Here is an 18,528-nt window from a genome sequence, read left to right as displayed (position 1 = left end):
GAAGGTGAATAAAATCTTAGAAAACTTCACTACATTAGACCTCTAGAGAAAACTTAATGGGGATACAAAAAATATCCCTTTTTCTCTGCTAGTATATTGCACCTATGTATAAGAAATTAAGATTCTTATATGAGTAAGTTCACTCGAGCCTATATGAGAATGTGTCCTTCCCCTCTGGAACATGTCCTGTGTTATTTGACCGTGTTCTTAGAATCTGAGGAACTAGCCATTCCTTGGAATACAAACAGTACTGAAAAGAACTGGCTATTCTCATAGTACTGACCTTAATTATCTTGTATCTTGCGGCCCCATATGACATCTTCCTAATGTCATAAGACTTACTGACTTCCTATGTTCATGATAAGAATTCTGGTATCTTTTCCAATTGAATTTTCCAACAAACCTTTGTTCTCCCCTAGTAAATATCCTGAGATTCCAAACATTCATCATGAAGAAGAAGAAGAAGGAGCAGAAGAAAGGGAATCCCACCCATGGAGAAGACATTCTGCCTTTGACTCTGCCATTTGGGACTCGTGGCTGTTGAACTGAAATTATCCATCCAAACCGATTAAGAGTTGGTGCTCCCCCGAATTGGTGATGTTTTCTTTATCTTCTCTTCTACTTTTGTTATAGTATTAATAATCCTTTCTCATATATATCTATATTATTTTCTGTATAGAATATTGTTATAAGCAATCTATTCCTTGCATTATTAAAATACTTTAATTTTCAACTGCACGAGAGTCATTTACAGGAACGAATCCAAACCTCATTAAAATCACAATACAACCTATAACAAAATTGATCATGTATTACAGAATAAAAACCTTTCAATCAAATAGAGAAAGGCAGAAATAAAAATAATAAATACATACTTTCATATTGTGATGCAAGAAAAAATACATGAAAGGGCCATGGAAAGAGAAAGAAAACAATAATTAGAAATTACGTAACTTAATTTTTTAAAAAATGAGTAAATCAAACAATACATAATAGAAATAATTTATCATTTCACTGAAGAAAATGGTAGCAATGAGACATCATATCAAAATTTATGGGATAGGAGTGGCTAGGTGGCGCAGTGGATAGAGCACTGGCTCTGGAGTCAGGGGCACCTGAGTTCAAATCTGACCTCAGACACTTAATAATTACCTAGCTGTGTGGCCCCGTGGGCCACTTAACCCCATTTGTTTTGCAAAAACCTAAAAAAGAGAGAAAAAAATTTATGGGATAAAACTGAAGCAGACTTTAGGGGAAATTTTATAACTCTAAATGCTTAATATGAATAAAGTGGAGTAAGAGGAAAACAATGTATTGGGTATATAACTTATAAAGCTAGAAAAAAGAATATATTTCAGATCTCCAATTTAAATATCAAATAAGAAATTCTGAAAATTGAAGGAGAGATTAATAAAAATGAAAGCAAAAAAAACTCCATTCAACTAATAAATAAAACTAAGATTTGGTTTGGTGAAAAAACAATAAGATGAATATTTGGTTAAACTGATTTATAAAAGTAAAAAGAATACGAAATTAAAAATATCAAAAATGAAAATGGTAAACTTATGATTAATGAGGAAAGAATTAAAGAGAAAATTAAAAGCTATTTTACCCAACTGTATGACAGTAAATTTGATAACCTCAACACAGTGGATAGATATTTACAAAGAACACAAACTTTCCAAAATAATAGAAGATGAAATAAAATACTTAAATAACCCCATTTGAAAGAAAGGAATTTGAAGAAACTACCAATAAACTCCTTCAAAATGTTTCCACATTCAGATGGCTTTACAAGTGAATTCTACAAAACATTTATACAGTGATTAATTCCAATTCTATATATACACTATTTTTTTTAAAAAATAAGAGGAGTACTGCCAAATTCCATTTATGAAAACAAAATGGTGCTGATACTTAAACCAGGAGGAGTTAAAACAAAATTATAGACCAATCTTCCTAATGGACATTGATGCACAAATCTTAAATTAAATTTTAGCAGGCATATTACAGAAAATTATTTCTAGAATAAAAGACCATAATCAGGTAGAATTTATAGACAAGAATGATTCAATATTAGGAAATACTCTTAATTGAACATATCAATTATAAAGTCAGCAGAAATTATATGATAATCTGAATAGACACTGAAAATACTTTGACAAAATACATCATCTATTCCTATTAAACACACTGGAGAGTATAGGAAGAAATGAAGCTTTCCTTATAATAATAATAAGCATTATTTATCTAAAACCATAAACAAATTGACACCATGCAAGCAAAAATTAATACCTTTAACAAAAACTGACAAAAAAAATCATCCTTTAAAAATACAATCGAACAAATGCAAAAAAAATAATTCTTTTACAATTGGGTAAATGGAGTGATATAACAACTCATTCAAAAATAGAATTGACCAATTGGAAGATGTGATGCAAAAGGTAAATGAAGAAAATTGTTCTTTAAAAAATCAAAATCTATGGAAACAAATGATTTCATGGGATACCAAGAATCTGTTAAACAAAATTTTAAAAAATGAAAAAAATAGAAGAAAATGTAAAATACCTCATTAGTAAAACAACTGACTTAGAAAATAGATCTAGAAAAAATAACTTAAGAATCACAGAATTACTTGAAAACTTTGCACAAAATAGTCACCTGGACTCCATACTTTAGCATATACCAAAGAACTTCCCTGATATTCTCAAACCAGAGGGTAAAATAGTAAATTATGGAATACATCGCTTCCCTCCTGATTAGGGATTCCAAAATGAAAACACCAAGGAACATTGTGACCAAACTACAGGAGTACAGATCAAGGAGAAAATCCTGCAAGTGACCAGACAGAAGCAATTCAAATACCAAGGTGTAATAGTCAGGATGATGCAAGACTTGACTGCATTAACCTTAAGGGTTAAAAGGGCCTGGAATGTGATATTCCAGAAAGGAAGGGTGCTTGAATTACAACCAAAATCCACCATCCAGCAAAACTGAGTCTTCTCTTTCAGGAAAAAAAACCTGAACATTTAGCAGTATGAGTGACTTTTAATCTTTTCTGATAAAAAGACCAGAGCTAAATAGAAAATTTGATATTCAAACAGGAGACTCAAGAGATACATGACAAGTAAATGGGCAAAGGAAAAAAAAAAGTTATCTGATACAATCAAAATGGATACATTCCCACCTAAGGAAAAGATTCTCATAACAGTTTGAAATTTTAACTCTTTAATAGGAATAATTATACTTAAGCAGAAGGTATTGGCAATCATGGTACGTCCATGAATTTGATGGAAAGATTTTTTAAAAAATCAGAAGAAGGGGGAGTTTGAATAAAAAAAGAAGAAGATGAAAAGGGAAAAGGGGAAGAAAAGGGAGGGGTGGATAGAAGTGGGTAAACAATTGAGGGAGGCTGTATTCAGAAGCAAAACACTGGGGAGTAGGGATAAGATGGAAGAAGGGGAAATATAAATGGAGAGGAGATAGCATAGAGGGCAATAAAGGGTTAATAATCATAGCTTTGAATGTGAATGGGATGAACTTTCCCATAAAACAGAAGTGGATAGCAGAGTGGATTAAAAACCAGCATCCCACAATATGCTGCTTATAAGAAACATATTTGAAACAGGGGGATACATATAGAGTAAAGGAAAAAGACTGGAATAGAATATATTATGCTCCAGTTGAAGTGAAAAAAAATCAGGGGTAGTAATCCTCATCTCAGACAAAGCAGTTGCGAAAATAGATCTCTTTAAAAGAGATAAGGAAGGAAACTATATATTCTTCTAAAAAGTTACCATAGACAATGAAATAATTTCTTTTTATGTAATTAAAGATTTTATTTATTTTGAGTTTTACAATTTTTACACCCAATCTAACTTCCTTCCTCTCACCCCCCTCCACAGAAAGCTATTTGTCAGTCTTTACATCATTTCCATGTTGAACATTGATCCAAATTGAGTGTGATGAGAGAGAAATATATCCTTAAGGAAGAAACATAAAGTATAAGAGATAACAAGATCAGACAATAAGATAACAGTTTTTTTTTTCTAAATTAAAGGGAATAGTCCTTGTACTTTGTTCAAATTCCATGGTTCTTTATCTGGATACAGATGGTATTCTCCATTGCAGAAAGGGGAATCATTGATGACCAAAGAAGAAATAAAGAACATTATAAATAACTGGACATTTCTAATTACATTAAGTTAAAAAACTTTGCACAAGCAAAATGACTGTAACCAAGATCAAAGGAATATAGTAAATTGGGAATCAGTTTTTACAACTAGTGTTTCTGACCCATTTCTAAAATATAGAGAATTGAATCTAATTTATTAAAAAAACATATCATTACCTAATTGACAAATGGTCAAAGGATCTGTAAAGGCTCTTCACAGATGAAGAAATCAAAGCTGTCTATAGTGCTATGAAGAACTGCTCTAAGTCACTATTGATTAGAAAAATCCAAATTAAAGCATCTCTGACATACCACCTCATACATCTCAAATTGGCCAATATGATTAGAAAGGATAATGACCAAGGTTGGAAGGGATGAGGGAAAGCTGGGACACTAATGTAGTGTTGGTGGTGCTGTCAATGGATCCAACTTTTCTGGAGAGCAATTTGGAATTATGCTCAAAGGGCAATAAAAATATGCATATTATTTGAACTAGAAAGATATCACTCCTGTGTCTGTCTCCTGAAGAGATCATGAAAAGGGTAAAAATCCCACATGTACAAAAGCATTCATAGTAACTCTGTCTATAGTGACAAAGAACTGAAAATTGAGGGGATTTCCATAAATAAGGGGAATGCCTGAAAAATTCTGTATGTATATGATGGAACAAATTCTAGAAGAAATCACGTGGGATGGGATTTCAAAAAAGCCTGGAAAAACTTGCATGAATTGATGCTGAGTGAGTTGAGTAGAACCAGAAGAACATTGTAGACCTTAATAACAAACAACATGGCATGATAATCAACTGTGATGGATTTGCTCACTCCATCAGTGAAATAATAAGGGACAATTTTAGGACATTTGTGATGATGAATACTATCTTTATCCAGAAAAGGAACTGTGGAGTTTAAACAAAGACCAAAAATTATTATATTCAATTTTTAAAAGTTGTCCTATGTATTATGTAATTTTGCTATATCTAATGTTTGCTTTCTCTCAGCACATTCAGCTTAGACCTATGTATATCATGGGAGCAAATGTAAAGACTATATCAGTGTGCCTTCTGTTGGGGTGAGGGAGGTGGGAAGGGAGGGAAGGAGGAAGAAAAAAATTGTAAAATTCAAAACCTTGAAAAAATGATTGGCAGAGGGGGCAGCTAGGTGGCCCAGTAGGGGAGGCTAGGCTGTGCAGTGGATAGAGCACCAGCCCTGGAGTCAGGATACCTTAGTTCAAATCCAACCTCAGACACTTAATAATTACCAAGCCATGTGGCCTCGGGCAAGCCACTTAACCCTTGAAAAATCTAAAGAAAAATTATTAGCATAAACTATCATTGAATAGAATTGGAAAACAAAAATATTTATATAATTTAAAAAATATTTTAAAATTTTATGTACATCATGGAAGGCACTGGCACATGACACCCACCAAGGCATATTCTCTTCAGAGAAGGTGTTGTGCTTTATGAGTAAAGTAGAATTGAAGCAGCTCCTAGAAATGTGACATATGTAAATTTAGGATATCCACCCCAGGTGTTCACATGGATTTTATTTGATCAGCCTCTGGTAAAACATTCCAAAATTATAGAAACACTATAATTTGTCTCAAACATGGTGATGTCATTTTGGTCTTCTTCAATAAGGAAGAACCAGAATCAACCAATTAAGCAATATATGTCTATGCTCCAAAACTGATTTCAAAGCTGATCAGTTCAATGAAGACCTGTTACATCTTCTAGAAATAATATTAAAAAGTCACCTTCATCATAAGGGATTTAAATGACAAAATAGGAAATAAAACAATAATTTCAATAACAGCCGTATTTGACCTTTGAATAGAAATTGAAGAAAGGGAGAGACTAACAGATTCAAATTTGTCAAAATTGATTGCTGATTATAACTCAAAAGGTGACTCCACACATGGACATCACCAAATGGTCAATACAGAAATCAGATTGATTATGAAATAAGATCTAGAACTGAATATGAATCAAAAACTTCTGATGGCAAAATTTAGAATCAATTTGAAAAAATCAGGAAAACCATGAAACCATATAGTATGACCTAAATGACATCTACTGTGACTGGGAAATAGATATGATAACTTGACTGAGAGCATTAGATCTGACAGATAGAGGGCTAAAGAACTATGGGTAGTCTTCTACAATATTGTACAAGAAAAACCAACCATAAAAAATAAACATTTCAAAGAAAAAGAAGAAAAAGAAAGAAAAATGACTTTCTGATGAGGTTGCACAAATAACTGAGTAAAGGAGAGCAGAAGAAGAAATAAGAATTTATACCCAAATGAATAAAAGATTTCAGAGAATAGCAAGGAGAAATAAGGACATCTTTTTTTAATGATCAATGCAAAAATAAAAATAAAAAACAATAGAGTGGAAAAGAAAGATCTTTTTAATTCTATTGTTTTCTTCTATTTCTTATTCAAAAAAAGTAAATATATATATATTTATATCATGAAAAATGAACATGATAAAAATAAAAATTGTAAGAATTAACAGAAGCAGAAGGAATTAAAATGAGGTAGCAAGAATTAATAAAAGACCTATTAAAGAATATTAACATTATCAATAGTGAAGATGGTGTGATTACTGATTTAGAGTCAGACATCATGGAGAGTAAAGTCAAGTGGGTCTTAGGAGGCATTACTAAAAATAAGACTAGTGAAGGTGACTGAATTCCATTTGAGCTATTTAAAATCCAAAAAGATGATGCTGTTAAAATCTTGCATTCAATATACCAACAAAGTTGGAAAGCATAGTAGTGACCATTGAATTTAGTAAAAGGCGAAAGATTTGTGTGTTTTGAAGAGAAACAAGAGTATTTTGAAGAGAAACCAGAGTATGACCATTGAATTAAAAAAAAAAAGATCAGTTTATAGAATGCCAAGGAAGGTTAGAATTGTTGAACAAACTTTTCCCCTTATTGTTCTGATTGTTCTTTGACAGCATAATTAATAAAAACGTCTGTAATATTTTGCATATATCTATATCTATATATTATATCATCTATATTTATCTATATCCATATCATCTATCTCTATCTCTATAAATCTCTATCTCTATCTTTATCTATCTCTACCTCTATAAACCTGCCTCAAATTTCTTGCCATTTAGGGAGAGGAAGGAAATAGCAGAGAAAGGAGAAAATTTGGAACTCAAGTTTTTATAAATTTATGAATGTTGAAGAGGATTCTGGGAAGATGTCAGAATAGGGCAGAAAATGCCAAACTTTCCAGATTTCCTCCACAAACAGAACAAAACAAAATGGACATGACACTGCAAAACAAGGGTCAGGGCAGAATAGTTGATCTCCTGGGAAAACTGGAGTAAATCTGAAGTTGTCAAGATCAAGGTTTGTTCTTAGTGTAGCATGAAGACTCCAAGCTAGTTCTACTGAAACAGTAAGTGGTGAACTCTGTGGCCAGTCAAAGGAATTCTCATCCACTGGATATTATGGGGAGTCAGGCATTTAAGTGAGGGAAGACTGAGATAACTTTTACTTTTAAGGGATACCAACACCACCTGTGCTCCCCAGATGCAGTCTTGATTGAGGAGGAGCCAGCATATGTCTGGTGAATACAAGAAGCCAGTGGCACAGGACACCACACTAGCTCTGGACAACCACAGGAGAACTGAGATCTTGGTCTTATTCCAGGCCAGGGAGGAAAACTGAAGGTTATCATCACTGGAGGGCTGTCAGGGTGTAAGATCATTTCCAGCATAGCCTACTGAGGAGCCCTAGCTGTAACTTAGAAAGGGATAAGAGTGCAGGGATTGGGCTAGGGATAAAGGTCAAAAAAACAAACAACAAGAAAAAGGACCAGATACCAGAGGTATATTATCTTCACCCTAGAATTAGAAGTTAAATTAGCAATAACCAAACAAACAAAAATCACAAAAATCCCTCAAAGCCCTATGAAAGTCAATTTGTATGGGAATAAAGAAAACCGAGTCTTCATCTTCAGAGGAGGATACCAAAGTAAATAAAAAGCCTCTCTTACCCCCCAAAAGAAATGTCAAATAATTACCTGGCCAAAAAGAATTCGTAGAAGAGACATACAATTGAAAGATGTTTTCTCCCTGGAAGAAAAGTTATGACAAATCTGGACAACATACTAATAAGCAGACATTATATTGCTATCAAAGATCTGGATAATCAATGCTATTAGTTTTCCAGTGGCAAAATATGGCTTTGAGAATTGGGGGGTAAGCAAAGTCGAGAGCCTCGGAATTTCTGCTTTTGAATTGTAGAATTAAAGACTTTTGATAATCTCTTGAACAATAAGTAGTTCAAATCTGTATATACTTAAAGCAATTCAGGCCATGTTTTTGAAAGGCAAATGCTGAAACTGAAGCTTAAATATATTGACCACATAATGAGAAGACAGTACTCACTGAAAAAAATGAACAAACAAACCCTGAAGTTTGGAGAAAATGAAGGCAAAAAGAAAAAGTGGAATGGCAGAGGATAAGATGGATGATAGTGTCCTGGAAACAATAAGCATGAACTTAGACAGACTGAGAGATAATAGAAAAGAGAAAGGCCTGGTCTGCTATGGTCTACAGTGTTGCAAAGAGTCAGACATGAGTGAATGGCTAAGCAACAAGAGATCCAAGTTTTTAATTGTAATTTTTGGGAGGAGTTCATGTTTATCATATGATCCTTAAATTATCTCTCTATATCCTATTTCTAAGCTTAAATATTTAGGATTGAAGGATTTTAAAATATCAGGCTTTTAATATACCAAATAATGTGCTCAGTGCTGTGGATAGAAATATAAAAATAAAGACAGTGGTTGGCCCCGCTGAATCTATTTTCTAATAGAGGGAGAAAACATTGATATGGGACAAGGAGTGATACTTCGGTTTGAAAATTTACACTAGTACAATAAATAAATAGAGTGACACATTTTCAACAGCAAGGGAAATATTGATTTGATATTGCATCTAGAAATTGAAAATGTAGAGAATGACCCTATAGCAAAATAAGGTCATAATGCATATAGGATTTAGACATAAGGAGTGACACACTAGATAAATTAATAGACTAAGAAGTCCTCTATCTATCAGATCTATGGAAATGTGATAAATTTATGACCAAAGAAGAATTAGAGCACATTATAAACTGCAAAATGAATGATTTTAACTATACTAAATTTCAAAGTTCTTGCACTAATAAAATCCATGCTGCCAAAATGAGAAGGAAAGCAGAAATCTAGGAAACAATCTTCACAACTGGGAGTTCTGATAAAATGTCTCATTTCTAAAATATATAGAGAATTGCATCAAATTTATAAGGTCACACCTCATTCCCCAACTGATAAATGGTCAAAGGATATGAACAGTTTTCAAATGAAGAAATTAAAGCTATATATAATCATTTGATTAAAAAATGCTCCAAATCACTATTGATTAGAGAAATGCAAATTAAAACAACAATGAGGTGTCATCTTACACCTGTCAGATTGGCCGAGATGAGAAAAAGGGAACACGTTTTGGAGTTTTGGAGAGGTTGTGGGAGGATTGAGACACCAATGCGATGCTGGTGAAGTTGTGAACAGATTCCACATTTCTGAAAAGCTATATGGAATTATACTCAAAGAGCAATAAAACTGCTAATACCCTTTGACCCAGAAATTCCAATTTCCAAGACCTATATCTAGAAGAAATTATGAAAAAAGGAAAAGTCCTACGTGTTCCAAAATATTCATAGTATCTTTTTGTAGTGGCAAAGAATTGGAAATTGAGGGAATGTCCATCAAATTGGTCATAGCTAAACAAGTTATAGTACATTAATACTATGGAATACTATTGTTTTATAAGAAACCATAAATGATCAGACACTAGAGAAGCATGGGATGACTTATGGGATATGATGGTAGTAGAAGGGAGTAGAATCAAGAGAGATGTGAAATGAACAAATTTTATGAAATTAGCTCCCCTCAGCAGTTCAGAGAGCTAGGGCAACTGACCATATATGACTGACTATGGCCTATATCAAATGCATCCAGAAAAAGAAAAACAAAACAAAATAAAATGCAAAATAACCCTTCAGAATCTGATGAACACTTTTTCAAAATGACCTTATTTATCTCTTTCCCTTAATCCTAATTTCCCATATGAAAATAACTAATACTAATCTGTAAACATATATACCAAAATATGTGTGTACTATGCTAACCTGACTGTTCACTGCTGAGGGGAGGAGAGTGGGAAGGAAGGGTGGAAGGAAATTTTGTAAGTTGTAAATATGCATGTCCAAATGGATGACAATAATCAAATAAACAAACAAACAAATAAATGAATGAATGTATGAATGAATGAATAAACAAACAAACGAACAAATAAATAAATAAATAATTGAAAAAGAAAATGCAGAGAATGGACTGGAAAAGGGTATATGCTCTTGATAAGGTGGTAAAAATGTTGAAAATTTAACAAAGTAATAAAATTCCTACTTGGGTAATAGTAAAATTTAACTGGACTGAAGATAGATTAGATATCCTAAACCATGTGAAACATGAATTATCAAATCAAGATTTAATGATAGAAGTTCCCAAACTGGATGGATTAAATTTCATATGTGGTCTCTGATCTGAAAAGCATCAGAGCTTTAGAGAAGATATTTGGTTAACAAGTATTCTTATGAATTTTATAAAAATGTTACATTCTCTTCTACTAAATTTCGTTCAACACCTATATTTTTATTTTAGTTTATTTTTAATTTTTCCCTCCAGCTACATGCAAAGGCAAGTTTCAACACTTATTTCCAAAACCTTGCATTCCAAGTTGTCTCCCTTCCTCCAAAACCTCTCCCCATATTGAGAAAGTAGGTTATAATTGTGTAGGCATGAAAAATATCACTGCAATAGTCATGTGGTAAAAGTAAACACAGCCCTTGCACACACACACATACAAAGAAAGATAAATCTCAAGAAATGTAAAGCATGAAAAAAAGAAGTATGCTTCAGGCTGTATTCAGACACCTTCAGCTCTGTCTTTGGGGTAGATAGCAGTCTTTATCAAAAGCCCATCGGGGGGCAACTAGGTAGCTCAGTGGATAGAACACCAGCCCTGGAGTCAAGAGGGTCTGAGTTCAAATTTGATGTCAGACACTTGATAATTGTCTAGCTGAAGGATCTTGTGCAAGTCCCTTAACCCCATTCCCTTAAATAAATAAAAAAATTTAGGAAGTCCATCAGAGAAATTACTTCAATATTTTTTTTCCCACAGTTGCTGTTGATAGCTGTATTTCACTCCATTCTATTCTTCTATTCTCTATCTCCTTTCACACTGTCCCTCCTCAAAAGTGTGTTGTATTGGAGGCAGCTAAGTGGCACAGTGGATAGAGTACTGGACTTGGAGTCAGGAGTACCTGACTTCAAATCAGAACTCAGATATTTAATAATTACATAGCTGTGTGACCTTGAGCAAGTCATTTAACACCACTGAATTACAAAAACAACAACAAAAATTGTGTTTTATCTGATTACCCCCTTCCACAATCTTCCCTCTTCTATCACCTTTACCCAACATTCCCTCCTCCTGTCTCCTTTCTTCTATCCCAGTCCTCTTCTATATTCCTCTATATTTCTATACCAAATTGAGTGTGTATGTTATTTCCTTTCTAAGTTGTTTCTGATCAGAGTAAAGCTCATTCACTCCCCCTCCCCCTCTTCTACTCCACTCCACAAGTTTGTTTTCCCTTTTATGTAAAATAGCTTACTCATTCTACATCTCCTTTCCCTTTCTCACAGTACATTCCTTTCTCCCCATTAACTCCAGCTTTTTAATATATTATGCCTTCAAATTCAACTCCCTGCTGTGCCCTATCAATATACATACATTATATATATATATATATATATATATGTATATGTATATGTATACATATATATGTGTATATATGTATATATACATATATATATGTATATATGACAGCCACAATCCTTTAAGTACCCTAATAAAAGAGATGATTCACCTGAGTTATCAGCATCATCTTCCCATTCAGAGATACAAGCAATTCAACATCATTAAATTCCTCATTATTTGTCCTTCCCTTCCACCCTCTCCATGGTTCACCTGAGGCCTGTACCTGAAGATCAAACTCTCTGTCATCTCCGGTTATGTGGAATTTTTAATAGTCCTCTATTTCATTGAATGTCCATATTTTCCCCTAAAAGAATATGTTCAGTTTTTCTGGATAGCTGATTCATGGTTGTATCCCAAGTTCTTTTGCCTTCCAGAATATCATATTCCAAGTCCTACAAGTCCTTAATATGGACACTCCTCAATCTTGTGTTATCTTGACTGTGGTTTCACTTCTATTTGAGTTTTTTCTTTCTGGCTGCTTGCAATAATTTCTCCTTGACTTGGGAATTCTGAAATTTGGCTATAATATTCCTGGCAGTTTTCATTTAGGGATCTCTTTCAGGAAGTTATTGGTGGATTCTTTCAATTTTTATTTTTACTGTCTGCTCCAATGTTATCAGGGCAATTTTCTTGTAAAATAATGCCTAGGTACTTTTTCTTGGTCACAATTTTCAGGTAGTCCAGGAATTTTTAATTTTTCTCTTTTGGATCTCTTTTCCAAGTCAGTTGTTTTTTGAAAGAGATATTTCACATTTTCTTCTAGTTTTTCATTCTTTTGGTTTTAATTTATTGTTTCTTGATTTCTCACAAGATCAACTGCCTCATTTAGCTCCCTTTTACATTTTAAAGCATTATTTTCTCCTGAGAGCTTTCTTATCTCCTTTTCCAACATGCTAATTCTGCCATTTAAGGCATCCTTCTCCTCATTGGACTTTTGGACTGCTTTTTTCCCATTTGACTCAAAGTTTTAAGATGTTATTTTCTTCAATTTATTTTTGTATCTCTTTCACAAAGCAGTCGACTTGATTTTCATGATTATTCCCACATTGCTCTCATCTCTCTTCCCACTTTTTCCTCTACTTCCATTGCTTAATTTTCAAAAAAAAATTGGGGGCTCTTCTTTTGAACCTGAGACCAATTTATATTTTTCATTGAGACTTTGTATGTAGGAGTTTTGACTTTGTTATCTTCTTAGTGTGTATTTTGATCCTCTATAGAATGAAAGTAATTGTCTTTAGTTGAAATTTTGTTGTTGTTGTTGTTGTTGTTGTTTGCTCTTTTCCTTAGTCTATGGCTTGATTTTAGCTCTTTGTTAAGATGAGGCTCTTCTTCCAGGGTGGAGAACACACTGTTCAAAACTTTTGAGAATCTTTGCAGCTGTTTTCAGGGACACCCACTCCCCAGGGATCTGCAAGCTCTCAATTCCTCCAAGGTCTTATGAGTGGCTCTGACTGCTCTCCTGCCTGTCCTCTGTGGATGACCACAAGCACACCACTCTGCCCTGTAACTGTGAGGAGAGTCCCTGTTCTTGTGGCAATAAGCTCTATTATGCCTCTTCACCCTTTCCTGAGACTGAGGACTCAGACTGTGATGAGTATGGGCAATACAACAGGTGATAGCAATGAGATCTCTGAAATATGTCCCAACCTCCTTACCACTGGTGGGATGAATACTTTCTAAGCAGCTGCTGTGTGGCTCTATGCTGGGTGGCTCTCTAGACCTGCTCCAGTCCCCTGGGCTGGAGTCTGTGCTGAGGTCTGCACTGGACTGGTCTCTGCTCTCACTCTGCTCTGAGCAAGTTTTCTTGTTAAGTTTCCAATTGTCCCTGGCAATTACCGGTTTGAGAGGTCTGGAAACTGCCATTGCTATCACGGACCCAGCCCCCTCCCCCAGTCACCCAGGCACTTTGGGATCCTGGATGGCTGGATCCAGTTTCTTTCTACTTGGCCAGGCTGCATGGTGAATCCCTTAAAACTCCAATAATCAGACCCTTCCTGTGCATCTCCAAGTTCTCTTGGGCTGAAAAATCATTTTACTCCAATGTTTTTGTGAGTTCTGGAATTAGGAGTGGTTGAGGGGAGAGCTCTTGGGAGTCCTGTATTTTTCTCCACCATATTTCACAGCCATAATTTTTCTCAAATTCTGTCATTATTGAAAAGACTCTGCCTCTATGGGGCAGCTAGGTGGCAGAGTGGATAGAGCACCGGCCCTGGAGTCAAGAGTACCTGAGTTCAAATCTGGCCTCAGACACTTAATAATTATCTAGCTGTGTGGCCGTGGGCAAGCCACTTTACCCCATTTGCCTTGCAAAAACCTAACAAAAAGACTCTGCCTCTATTATAGAGTCTTAATTTTCATTTTTTAAAATTTCTATGATTTTCCAGTTTGAAAGCTCTGATTTCTGACCACCTTTTCAATGTTTTATTATGTTATTTTACCACAGTATGCCATTTCCTGTTCTTATTTCATTATCTATAGATCTAGTGAATCATAAAGGGATGTCACAGAATTCTCCTTTTTTAATAAAGAAATTTCTAATTTAATTTCCTTTATAATATATTGTGCTGTCACTGAGATTTTTTTTTTCATTTTTTTTGTCTTATCTCTTATTTTGTCTTTGCATCAGTTAAATTTATATAATGACTTTGCTCTTGCTACTTTTGGTGTTTCCCCCCATACTTACATTTCCATTATGTTGTCTCTAGTTTCCTTCTTCCCTCTTTGTTCCACCTTCCATACACTTTTTGCAGTGACATACCTTAGGGTGAACATTCTTAACCTCATTTTGCTAAGAATATTTTAAGAAATTCAAGTCATTTCCTTCAGACTAATCAATACTTAAGTGTCAAAGCAATATAAGAATTGTCTTCAAATACTTAAAGATACATCTGAAAGATAAAATCTATGAGATTCATATTTATAGTGAGAGCAAACTTATAGGAAAATTGATTTAAGCTCAGTAAAGTAATTTTTGATAGATGTCTTCAAATGGAAAAAAAAAGTTGTTTCATGATTCACTGTCATCTGAAGCAATCAAGAAAAGGATGTTTGATTTTTTAATTTTATAGAAGAGATTCAATATGGACTAAATTGATGATGTTCTCAATGATTCTAGAATTCTTCACATAATCATTTATGACTTATAAAGCCTGGTATATGTGAAATTGCCTGTAGTTAAACCATGTTGAAAATAATTTTTTGTTCAATCATTTTTCAATTATATTCAACTCTTCATGACCCCAATTGGATTTTTCCTGGTAATGATACTTGAATGGTTTGCCATTTTCTTCTTCAGCTCATTTTTGAGATCAAGAAACAAAGACAACAGTGTTTAGTGAATTTCCCTGGGTCACACAGCAAGTAAGTTTCTGTATTTAGATTTGAACTCAGGAAGATGAGTGTTCTTGAGTCCAGGTCTGGAACTCTATCCTCTATATTACATAACTTTCCTGTTAAACAAATGGCATAAAATAAGCCAATCTTTCTTGATGTGAAAAATCTATTCTTCACTCCCCTAAATTTGAAAAAACATCTGGAAAAAAACTAATCTTTATGGGGGCGGCTAGGTGGTGCAGTGAATAGAGCACCAGCTTTGGAGTCAGGAGTACCTGGGTTCAAATCTGACCTCAGACATTTAATAATTACCTAGCCATGTGTCCTTGGGCAAGCTACTTAACCACATTACCTTGAAAAATCTAAAAAAAAAACCCAAACAAAAAAACACTAAACTTTGACTTTTGTCTTTATTTTTTCTTCCCTCTTACTTGTAATTCCAGATAGAAAAAGTAGAACACTTTTCACTAATATCATCTTGTCCATGGCCCTGGGAATTTTCATGAAATGGGGATTGAAACTAGATCTGTGGTTTAATTTTTTGTTAAAGGAAGATCCTCACTAAGGGAACTCTTTTAGATCAGCACGTTTCCTGCAACTTATGGTGTTAGATGCTAGAACATTGAGGGGTTCTCTTTGGTTTGAAAAAACACAGTAAATGTCTGAAGCATGACTTCAACACAGATCTTCTTGTCCTCAAAATCATCTCTCTACAACCTCTGCTAGTGTTTTCCTTTCCTATCTACCTCAAGGAAAGAGTCAAATAAGTAGCCACAATACATATGGTGACTGATGGAAAAGTTTCAGATGTAATTTATTTGTTTAGTTGTTTAAGATCAAGATTAATCAACTCAGGATACTAATATTACCATAGAAGGTGAACCATTCTTTTGTTAAATAAATAGATAGCATGTAATTTTCCTGAACATATCCTTAGGAAATCAAAATTTTTTAAAATGCTATTTTAATATATCCAAATTCTTTAATGAATTTGAGATCTTAGGGCCTTCTGATATTTCTTCTCGTGGAACACGTTAAAATCCATCCACGACTTTTCCTGTATCTTTCCACTAGGTTGCTGCAAAGGGTCTACTCAATTTATCAGTTAACTTTCATTCCTTATTTATTTAATTATTTTTGATTTTTGAAAGGCAATGGGGTTAAGTGATTTGCCTAAGATCACAAAGCTAGGTAATTACTAATGTCTGAGGCTAGATGTGAACTCAGGTCCTCCTGACTCCAGGGCTGGTGCTCTATCCACTGCACCCCCAAGCTGCCCCATGATCTTTTGTTTCTTAATATTGCAAGTATACATATGGTATATTCATCACTTATCTTTTGCATTGGAGCTATATATATATATATATATATATATATATATACATATATATATATACGTATATATATATATATGTATATATATATATGTATATATATATATTCTCTGTATTCATATTCATACATACATCCCAAAGATGTCAACACTATCAACATTATAATAAGTATTTAGAAATAGATTCAAAATTTAAATTATGTGTTTTTGCCTACTATTTTTACTGTCAACTTGACAGACCAGTGATTCATCAGATTCAACCCTGTGAGAAACTTAGTCAATCATCATAATCACAATATTGGTGACATTAAATATTTACTTTTCAAACAGAGGTTTACCAAGAAATGAAGTGGGGAGAAGATGATTTGTTATCACTGGCATCTGTTTACATATTTTCAATGGTTTCATCGTTCATAGAAATAACGTAGAGACTCAAAGATTTCATTAAGAGCTCTTTATCCTATTGTGCTGCATGCATTAGATCAATAGTAAATATAATAAAAAGATATCTTTTGGAATCTACTGCACCTTGGCATTGTAATGTCCTCATTATTCTAGCATGTGGAACCATATACTTCATGGATATTTTAATTTAAAAGAGTTCCCTTTAATTTCTCTGTGTAGTTTGAAGTCATAAAAATATGACTTTTTAAAAATAGTCTTATCAATCCCTTCTGAATGAAAGCAGAATTTCAAGATAGATTAAGAGAAAAAAAAGCTAGAGAGAGAGAACAATACTAACCTCTGTTACAAAAAAAATTATTTGATAATTTGTCAGAGTGAAAACATTTTGAATTTAGTACTTAGATAGAATCAACTGAATTATTAAGTCCTTTCAGTGAAGATTGTCTTTAAAAGTCAATTCCATAATCAAGACAACTCTTAGAAAGGCAATTATATTTTCACTGTGCTCTTATATGGAAATAAATTGCAATTAAGTTACCAAATCAGCTTTTGGAAAATAGTTTCAAATAGATAATCTGAAAATAGGCATCAATGAGTATTTTAACATTGATCTTCCCAGGATAAAGGAAGAGGAGAGCAGTGTGAGATAATTTGAAAGAGTTTAAGGTATACTGTTATGCTATAAGTTGTCAATTTACCTCAACATTAATGTAGTCCTTAAGAAAAACAGAAATTTAAAAGAAACAAAATAATGACATAATTTGAAATATTAAATTATTATTATTATTTTATACACTAATTTGTCAAGTTATCATAACTGTAACAGATATTAGAGAAGCATGTACAAAACTGCATGAGATGATGTGGAGTGAAGGAAGCAGAACCAAAAGAACATTGTAAATATTAATGAAAATATTGTGAGTTGATCAATTATGATGGAGGACAGCTACTCTCAGCACTTTAGATATCAAGAACAACCCTGGCAAAACTGTTATGAGGGTTGGCTAGGTGGCATAGTGGATAAAGCACCGGCCTTGGAGTTAGGAGTACCTGGGTTCAAATCCGGTCTCAGACACTTAATAATTAGCTAGCTGTGTGGTCTTAGGCAAGTCACTTAACCCCGTTTGCCTTGCAAAAAAAAAACCTAAAAAAAACTGTTATGGACAATGCCATCCATATTTAAAAAAAAATCGAAACAGAGTCTGCATGTATAATATGTTCACTTTTTAAAAACTTAGTTTATGTCTTTCCTTCCTGTTTCATGGTTTTCTTTCTTTTCCTTTAGTCCTAATTCATCCTAGACAAAATAATTAATATGTAAATATGCTAAACATAAATGTACATGTACAATTTTTATTAAACTGTTCACCAACAAAGAGAGGGGAAAGA

The 18,528-nt window shown here is 33.6% G+C and overlaps 1 long non-coding RNA gene across 1 annotated transcript in view; it reads left to right on the top strand.

The window, feature by feature from the left end:
* The window catches only part of LOC141500931 (uncharacterized), a 405,792-nt gene extending 393,777 nt beyond the window's left edge, over positions 1-12,015 (top strand). Inside the window, exon 6 of the long non-coding RNA XR_012472086.1 lies at positions 420-12,015. This is a non-coding gene — a long non-coding RNA (uncharacterized LOC141500931). The remainder of the gene's footprint in view (positions 1-419) is intronic.
* Positions 12,016-18,528: the final 6,513 nt, after the last annotated feature.

Source organism: Macrotis lagotis, chromosome 1 (assembly GCF_037893015.1).
Source record: "Macrotis lagotis isolate mMagLag1 chromosome 1, bilby.v1.9.chrom.fasta, whole genome shotgun sequence".
NCBI lineage: Eukaryota > Metazoa > Chordata > Mammalia > Peramelemorphia > Peramelidae > Macrotis > Macrotis lagotis.
The sequence above is the reverse complement of the archived record's forward strand: the minus strand, read 5'-3'. Positions and strand labels throughout refer to the sequence as shown.